The sequence below is a fragment of the Narcine bancroftii genome, chromosome 4, assembly GCF_036971445.1.
Source record: "Narcine bancroftii isolate sNarBan1 chromosome 4, sNarBan1.hap1, whole genome shotgun sequence".
In the NCBI taxonomy this organism is placed as follows: domain Eukaryota; kingdom Metazoa; phylum Chordata; class Chondrichthyes; order Torpediniformes; family Narcinidae; genus Narcine; species Narcine bancroftii.
This window is the reverse complement of record NC_091472.1, coordinates 300,000,069-300,009,893: the sequence shown is the minus strand read 5'-3', so window position 1 is coordinate 300,009,893 and position 9,825 is coordinate 300,000,069. Positions and strand designations below refer to the sequence as shown.

The 9,825-nt window shown below is 37.7% G+C and overlaps 1 protein-coding gene across 4 annotated transcripts in view; it reads left to right on the top strand.

The window, feature by feature from the left end:
• ubr3 (ubiquitin protein ligase E3 component n-recognin 3) overlaps nt 1–9,825 on the top strand; it is a 293,785-nt gene that overhangs the window by 242,617 nt on the left and 41,343 nt on the right. The window lies entirely within an intron of this gene.

The following is a 9,825-nucleotide window of genomic DNA, read 5'->3' as shown; positions in this document are numbered from 1 at the left end:
CAGTCATCCTCTACTACTGTGGCTTTTTCCGTGTATCCAATATCGAATCCAGTTGACTATCTCCCCGTGAAAACATAGCATCTGAACCTTCTGGACTAACCTCCCATGTGAGACCTTGTGAAAGGCCTTACTAAAGTCCATGTAGACAACATCCACAGCCTTTCCTTCATCAATGTTTTTGGTAACCTCCTCAAAAAACTCTGAGATTAGTTAAATTTGACCTACCACGCATAGGGGCATGTTGACTATCCCCGCTCATTCTCTGGCTATCACAATACTTGTATATCTGATCCCAAGAACACCTTCCAATAGCTTACCTACTACTGACACCAGGCTCACCGGTCTATAATTTCCAGGGTTACTTTTGGAGCCTTTTTTAAACAATGGAACAACATGAGCTGCTCTCCAATCTTCCAGCACCTCACCTGTGGCTAAGGACTTTTGAAATATTTCTGCGAGAGCCCCTGGAATTTCTGGATGTCTCCCTCAAGACCCTGAGTTCATATCCACCCTTATTTGCTTTAAGACAGCAAGCATCTCCTCTTCTTTAATCTTCATAGGATCCATAACCCCGCTACTTGTTTTACTTACTTCCGTAGACACTGTGACAGTTTCCTGAGTAAATGCTTATGCAAAAAAACAATTAAAGATCTCCCTCATCTCTTCTTGCTCTATACATAGTCGACCACTCTGATCTTCAAGGGGACCAATTTTGTCCCTTACTAACCTTTTGCTCTTAATATACCTGTAGAAACCCTTAGGATTTTCATTCACATTGTCTGCCAAAGCAACTTCATCTTCTTTTAGCCTTCTTAATTTTTGTCTTGCAATTTTTATACTCATATACCTCATTTGCTCCATGTTTCCTAAACTTGCTATACATCTTTCGAATCAGATCCACAATATCCCTCGAAAACCAAGGCTCCCTATGCCTGTTTATTTCGCCTTTCATACAAACTTTGTACTCTCAAAATTTCACCTTTGAAGATCTACCACTTATCCAGCACATCCTTTCCAGAAAATTTATCCAAATCCACCTATTCTAGATCCTTCCTCATTTCCTCAAAATTAGCCTTTCACTAATTTAGAATGTCAACCCGAGGACCAGGCCTACCTTTCTCCATAATTAACCCGAAACCAATGGTATTATGATTACTGGACCCACAATGTTCCTCTACACATATTTCTGTCACATGTCCTGTCTCGTCCCCTAATAGGAGATCCAGTTATTGCATTTTCTCTACTTGGTTCCTCTATATTGATTTTGAAAAGGTTCTTGAACACATTTGACAAACTCCAAGTTATCCAGCCCTTTTGCTACAGTCAATTTTCTACAGTCAATATGTGGAAAGTTAAAATCTACCATCACAACTTTGTTTCCTGCTGCTATCTCTCTCTTCAGATTTGCTGCTCCAATTCTCGCTGATATTGAGTGATCTATAATACAACCTCATGAGAGTGGTCATACCCTTTCTGTTCCTCAGTTCCACCCAACTAGCCTCAGTAGACGAGTCCTCTGGTCTGTCCTGCCTGAGCATAGTTGTGATATTTTCCCCCACGAGCAATGCTACACCTCCCCCTTTAATTACCCCCATTCTGTTGCTCTTTTTCAAGGGGCCACACACAATAAGATTACAATCCTGCTTCAAGGCACAACACCCAATCTAGGATTGCCTGCTCCCTCATTGGTTCCTTGACTTATTGGTCAAGGAAAATAGCCCTTATACACACTCTAGGAAATTGTTGTCCACTGTATTGCTCCCAGGTTAGGTTTATCATTCTCATGCATATTAGATGATAGCTGCTATACTTTTATTGTGTACTTCCCTTATATTTTGCTTGATGTAATCCTCAACCTCTACTACTGTTTGGTGGTCTCTCACTAGTGATTTCTGTCTCTGGTGTTCCATAACTCAACTCACATGGATTCAATCTCATCTGCACTGATGTCCTTGCTGAAAATTGTGTTAATCTCCTATTTAATGAACAATGCTACCCCATCTCCTTCACCTTTCAGTCTAACCTTCCAAAATGTTGACTACCTTCAAATATTAAATCTCCAACTTTGGTCACCCTGATGTCATGTATTTGGACATAACTGTTAACAGCTGCTGTTAATGCATTCTCCTTATTGCAAATGTTCCTTGTATTGAGATAAAGAATCTTCAGGCTGTTGCCTTTTAAAAATTACGCTGTAAGATGACCATCTCAGCCTCCTGGAAGATCATCCAAACTCTATCTCCAATTCCTTGACATGATGTAGACAAAAGTCAGGTAACTATGGAACGGTTAACTTAATGTCTGGAATCAAGGAAGAAATTAAGGAAGAAATTGTTCCATCTGGTAGATTCAGCTTGGAGTCAGGAATTAACACAAATAACACAGGTCATGATTAACACATTTCCTAGAATTTTTTGAGGATATAATGAAAGCTGCAAATAAAGGAGAACAGGTGGATTTTGTATATTTGGACTTGCAGAAGATGTTTGATATGGTGCCACATCAAAGATTTATTCATAAGGTAAAGATGCAAGGAGTTCGGGTAATGTATTAGCATGAGTAGAGGATTGACGAACTAATAGAACGCAGAGAGTTAGGATAAATGTGCGATTCTTGGTTTAGCATCAATGGTGAGTGAAGTGCCACAGGGATCGGTGCTTGGTTCACAACTGTTCACAATATACATAAATGCTTTGGAGGTGGGGATCAAATGTCAAGCATCTTAAGTTTGCTGTTAACACTAAATTCAGTGGAAAACATTGTGCAGAGGACACAGAGTCTGTGGAGAGTTATGGATAGGATAAGAGAGGACAACTGGAGTTGAATGTAAGATCATTGGAAAAAAAAAATGGATTATCTGTGACTACACATGAATCAGAAAAAAATGCTGGATTGTTGCTCTCTGGTGATTACAGAAATATGGTTCCAAGACTCTAATCCAGACTCAGCAGTCCTGCAAGATGGCCTTATTTCCTTCAGAACAGACTGAGGTGAGAACTCTTCAAATGTGACCAGACAATATATCTGGTTGGGTACTGAAGGACTCTGCAGGCCAACTGTCAGAGATCCTTATGGACATCTTCAACATGTCACTGCAGGGATCCATCATCCCTATGGGTTTCAAAATCGCCACGATCATTTTCAGATCATATATCAGTCCTGATAACCCCAGGATACAGACAGCTGGCAAAACAAACAAAGCCAGTTCGCAAGAAGATTGGGGGGGGGAGTGGGGAATGGTGGGGGTATCACAGAAGTGCAACAGGACTACTTTCAAACCACAGATTGGAGTGGTTTCAGAGAGGCAGCCACTTACAATAATCATATAAACATTGAGGAGCACACAAGCTCAGTGACTGGCTACATCAGCAAGTGCATTGAAGATATCACCCAAGATCTAATGTTTCACAACCACATCTAACCAAAATCCTTGGTTGAATGCAGAGATCCAGGCACTTCTCAGAGCTCGTAATGTTGCTTTCAGGACAGGGGACAAGATAACACTAAGATCAGCCAGGGCTGAACTCTCCTGTGCAATCCAGAAGGCAAATCGTGGATTAGGACAGAAGATCCACAGTCAGCTGTGTGATATAGGCGACCCGAGGCATAACTGGCAAAGGATCAAACCTAAAACAGAACATAAAACAACCTTTCAATTCAAAGACAATGCCTCCCTTCCCACAGACTGAACATCTTCTATGCATGGTACGACGAGAACAGGCTGATGCTGAAGAAAGCTCCGTGATCCTCGATGATTGGGCTCCCTGCATAGCTGCAGCTGAGGCAGCAGGACCTGACAACATACCTGGTCGGGTACTGAAGGACTACACAGACAAACTGACAGAGATCCTTATGGACATCTTCAACTTGTCACTGCAGTGGTCCATCATCCCCGCAGGTTTCAAAATAGCCACCATCATCTTGGTACTGAACAGGTTGACAGTAACAGGCCTCAATGACTACCGCCCAGTGGCACTGACCTCTTCCATTATGAAATAGTTTGAGCGTCAAATTGCACCTCCCAGAGATTCTGGACTCATTTCAATTCACCTACAGACAGAACTGTTCCACTGATGATGTTATAGCCTTGACGCTCTACTCCTTTCTGACCTAGCTGGAGAATGATGTCTCATAGACCAGGCTGTTGTTCATTGGCTTCAGCTCGGCATTTAATATGATAATTTCCCAGAGGCTGGTGGAGAAGCGGTGCTTGTTAGGACTTAACACCCCTGTCTGTAATTCAATCCTGAATTTTTTAACAGATAGACCACAGTCTGTCCGGATTAACAACAGAACTTCAAGCACCATCACGCTGCTCAGCCCTGCTCCCGTTCATGCTACTGACCCATGACTGCAGTATCAGATTCTGCTCCATCAGAATCATCAAATTTGCAGGTGACACAATATTAATTGGCCTCATCCGCAATAATGAATTGCATTACAAAGAAGAGGGGGAAAATCTCGTGAAATGGTGCGAGAATAACAACCCAAGTGTCAACATGGTCAAGACTAAGGAGATGAATGTGGACTTCAGGAGGTCCACCCTCCACTACAAATTAATAGTTCAGTGGTGGAGAGAATAGAGAGTACCAAGTATTTAGAAGTCCACTTAAGTAGTGACTTATCCTGGTCACATCTTCTCACTTGTCAGGAAGGTGCAACAATGACTACTTTCCTGAGAAGACTGAGGTGGGCAAGGCCACCATCGAGTCAACTTTCTCCAGGAGCTCTATTGAGAGCATCCTGGCCAGCTGCATCACAGTGTGGTGCGGTTAATCCATAAGACTAAAAGAGTGGCAGAGAGGATCAGTGGAGTCTCTCCCCCCACCCCCTCCCATCGATGTGATCAGTAGGATCGGTGATTAAAGATGGCTCGCAAAATCGTTGAGGATCCCTATCATCCCGCACACAGCATCTTCCAACTACTCGCATTGGGAAAGGGATAAAACAGAATGTAATGACATATCAGATGAATAATTCCAGTATTAATCAGGCTGAATATGATCAGTTAAGGGGGTAGTGAACAAAAGTAAAATAAGACAAAACAAAGACTGGAATTATTTATTATACATTCCTCATTTATGTCTTTCAGTAGTATCAGAGATACTCTGCCTTTAGTTTTTTTTTTCTTGTGGGTCTGTTCCTAGCTGATTCATGAAGCTTTCCTTTAAAGGTAGCTAACCACTTTGTTGCAGTTTGCAGTTTACCTGCCAGTCTTGACTTCACATTATCCTGACCTGATCCCTTTTCATCCCACTGAAGTTAGTTCTCCAATTTACAATTTCTGCTTTAAAATGATTCCTATTGTCTCTGTTAAGAAGTTAAACTTAATTAATCTAAAGCAATGATGATTGCTTCACAAATATTCTTTCTCAGCAGTTCACCTACTTCTTTCCCTAAAATACATCCAACGATGCTCTTCCCTCAATGGATTAGAACTATACTGAACGAGAAAATTCTTCTGAACGCATTTCAGATCATCTCCCTGTTCCTTACTTACAATGCCAATCAATTTTGGGTTTTTGTTATTCCAATATCATTATGGCCAACTCACTTCCTCTATTCCCTTTCCTATCTCTTCAGAATACCTTGCATCCTAAGCTATTAAGTGCCAACTTCTATTCATTTGCTGAACAATGATTCATTTATCTCTGCTTTGTTATAATGCTGCATGGCTTGTTAGAGTATGTGTGTTTACTTACAAGCTCTAAACCTGTTTTTGTGTTTCTTCTAGTTTCACATGTGACACTGTATTTCTCTTATGGTTACTGACATTCCTGATCCTTTGGGCACCATTTTCCTTTGCCCTATTAGCATGTGCTAGTATCATTTCTTCTGCCAATTTATTTTAAACCAACTAGTGAACCTTCTTTTTGGAACTTTGGTTCCAATCCTTTGAATGTATATTCTGTCCATTTTGACATGAACCTGCTGCTCTACAGTTGGTTTTAATGCCAGATGAATCTGATGCCCTTCCTCTTGCAGGTTTTCAGCCATATACTAAACTGCTTGATCCTCCCATTTCAATTCGATCTTGCACTGGGAATGATCCAAAGAACATTACCTTCATGGTGATACTTTTTTGCTTTAGTCTTTCCTTTTGAAACTCAAACCATAGAATGTTAACTATTCCCCAACTTTTGATTATTTGTTCTGATACAAATAAATATATTTGTCCCCTCTGTTTCTCCCTTACTTCCTTCAACTTTAGAATGTTCTGGACAACCTCTGTGTTATTTTTTAACTAGGGAGGCCACACACACCAAGTGAGATTTCCTATTGAACCCCTTGAGTGTTGGGATCTCCTTTGACATTATATTTCTAACCTTCTCTGTTCTCTTTTGTGTCGTTGTTCCATGATCTCAACATTATTTCTTCAAAGGGTCATCATTACCCATAACTTTTAAAACTGAGGGTTTAAAACCAGTTTTTTTTTTAGAAAATTTTATTTATTAGTATTTCATACTTTTCAAATTAACTTGCAATATCATTACATAATAGATATTAAATAATTTTCAGTTTTCACCCCTCCCACCTCCCACCATCCCTAACCCCTACAGATAGAAGAAAATTATAGAAAAAAAGAAAAGAAAGAACATATTTATCGTAATAATTATAACCACGTTAATAATACCATAATACATTTCTTGATGAAAGTACCATATTTTCAGGGGGGATTCGATTAGAAAGTCTGGATTAGTCTATATTCATAAATCTCATATTTGGCTCCCAAATTTAACAAAATTTATCATCATCATCTCTCATATTATAAGTAATTTTTAAAATGCGAAACAATATTTTATTTCATTAAACCATTCTTCAAATTTTACATTTCTTTCCAATTTCCACATTTTAGCTACACACTTTCTTCTTTCTTGTTGTTGCTAGACTCAAAAATCTCTTTTTATATTTATCTAGTTCCAACTTAATGGCTTCATCAAATATATAACCTAACAAAAAAATTATTGGATCTAATTTAACCTTCATTTTAAATATTTTCTCTAACATAACACATAATTCCAGAAATCTTTTACCTTTTCACACAACCATACTGAATGCAAGAAATTACCAACCTCTTTTTTACATCTAAAACATTGAGTAGAAAAATTTAGATTAAATTTATTCAACTTATGGGGTGTGTTATACATTTGATGTAAAAAAAATTATATTGAACCATTTAATATCTAGCATTGATTGTATCTCTACACAGTTTCATCCATTTTTCTTCTTGAATTTATATATTTAAATCCTATTCCCACTTCAATTTAGTTTTATACAAATCTTTTTTTTTCCTTTAGTTCTTGTAATTTATTATATATAGTAGTTATAAATTTATTCAACTTATAGTAGTTATAAATTTATTCAACTTATGGGGTGCGTTATACATTTGATGTAAAAAAAATATATTAAACCATTTAATATCTAGCATTGATTGTATCTCTACACAGGTTCATCCATATTTCTTCTTGAATTTATATATTTAAATCCTGTTCCCACTTCAATTTAGTTTTATACAAATCTTTTTTTTTCCTTTAGTTCTTGTAATTTATTATATATAGTAGTTATAAATCTTTGAATAATAAGAGTATCTGTTATAACATTCAAATTGACTCTGCTCTGGGAGTCTCAAGTCCATTCCTATTCTCTTCTTCAATTATGATCATAATTGATCAAATGTCATAAAAATTGAACCTCTAAAACAATCTCATATTTCTGTATTCCTTTTTCATACCAATTGTCAAATAAAGAATTATTTATTGTAAACAGTTGATTTTGTTTTAAAGTCAGTTGAGCCAACTGATAATTCCTTATACCCCTTTCCACATGTATCACATTCCATATTTGAAACAAATGTTTTAAAATTGCTACTTCTTTTCTACCTTTAAAAATTTCATAGTTCCATTTATACAATATTTGTCTAGATTTTCTTCACCTATATTATTCATCTCAATATCTACCCAAGATGTTTTTTCTTCCCTTTGATACCAAGAAAACAAAAAAATCCCAATTGAGCTGCCTTATAATAACTTTTAAATGTTGGTAATCTCAAACCTCCTTGATCTTTTTTCCATGTCAACTTTTCAGTACTTATCCTTGCTGATTTTCCTCTCCATAAAAACTCCCTAATATTCTTATTTAGTCATCTAAAAAACATTTCAGGCACCTGAATTGGTAATGTTTGAAATAAGTATTGAATTCTAGGAAAAATATTCATTTTAACAGAATTCAACTGTCCTATTAACGTTATTGGTAATTCCTTCCATCTTTTTAAACTTCCTCCAATCTTTTTAAAAGTGGTAAGTCATTTAATTTATATAAATTATTTGATTTCTTACTAACTTTTTACATTGTGTATAATCTGCATTAACCATTGGCATCATTTCACTGTTATCTATGGTAATCATATTCTGTTAATCTTTCATTTAGTCTATTTAGTGAAGTTTCAGGTGCAGTCAAGTATACTATAACATCATCTCAAAAAGACTAATTTTATGAACTTTGTCTCCTATCTCAAAACCTGTAATTTCCTCATCCCTTCGAATCACTTCAGCTAATGGTTCTATTGCCAATACAGATAAGAATGGTGACTTGAAGACCTTCCTAATCTAATCAAATCTGATGTTTGACCATTTACTACTACTGTGACAGAGTATATAGATATGTTTTTGGGCAATAAGCTACCCCATGCTAGACATGTTGGGGCCAACAGTCTTTGCAAGAGCTTTGGAGAGTGCCCAAGAGACTTCACTAATGGATTGTTGTTTACAAAAGACAACAGATGAAAGATCTTGTCAGAGCCACAGACAGTCTGAAGGAGAACTTGGTGTTTTAAGAGGGTCATGTGGTTTTGCAAGCAGAGAGAGTCAAACAGGCTTTCTCTCAGAGAGAGAGACACACACACACACACACACACACACACACACACACACACACACACACACACACACACACACACACACACACACACACACGCAGATCACTTCTGCAGTGTTACAGCCAGCAACAGAAGCTGGGACTGGAACAGGAGAAGCTGGCAAGCTTGTGGGAAGCCCCATTTGGAAGATGGCCTGGTCAAAGCCCTTGTGGATAATGCAAGAGGAGAGGAATGGCTGTCTAATGTTTCACTTGGAATAGGAGAAACAAAAAGGAACTCTGTGGTGACCTGAAAGAAAGAGGTTATCTGAAGAACCCTGAAGGGGCAGGTTTCATCAGCAAGACTCTGAAGTGGCTGATGGAAGTACATCAGTTGTGGATATCCTGGAACAACAAATCTCTCTCTGAAAACCGACAAGGACCTTCCTGAGTGGTAACCATTTACCTTTCAAGAACCAAAGCCTGGTGAACTTTATAAATGTTAAATTCGATGCATAGTATAAGAATTCCCTGCAACCAGTGAACTTGGAGGATGAGAAGTGAGATTGGACTGTGAACCAAATAACTTTTCTGAACTTGTACACACATTACATACACATGCGCTTAGAATTAGAAGGGAGTTAAGTTAGGTTATTAAGTTAATAGTGATAAGTTAAAGTGTGATTCTGTTTTCATGTTTAAAGATAATTAAAAGCAACTTTTGTTTAACCATTTGTCTTGGTGAATATCTATTGCTGCTGGATTTATGGGTCCTCTGGGCTCATCATACTACTTTTGCCTTTGGTTCATTATGCAATGCTTTTATTCCCTTTATAAATCTCTCAGGAAATCCAAACATATGACATCTTAAATAGAAAGTCCTATTCAAATCTAGCAAACGCTTTTTCAGCATCTAAAGTAACTGCTACCGCTGGAGCTTTCCATTTTTGAGCCACATTTATCAAACTTAAA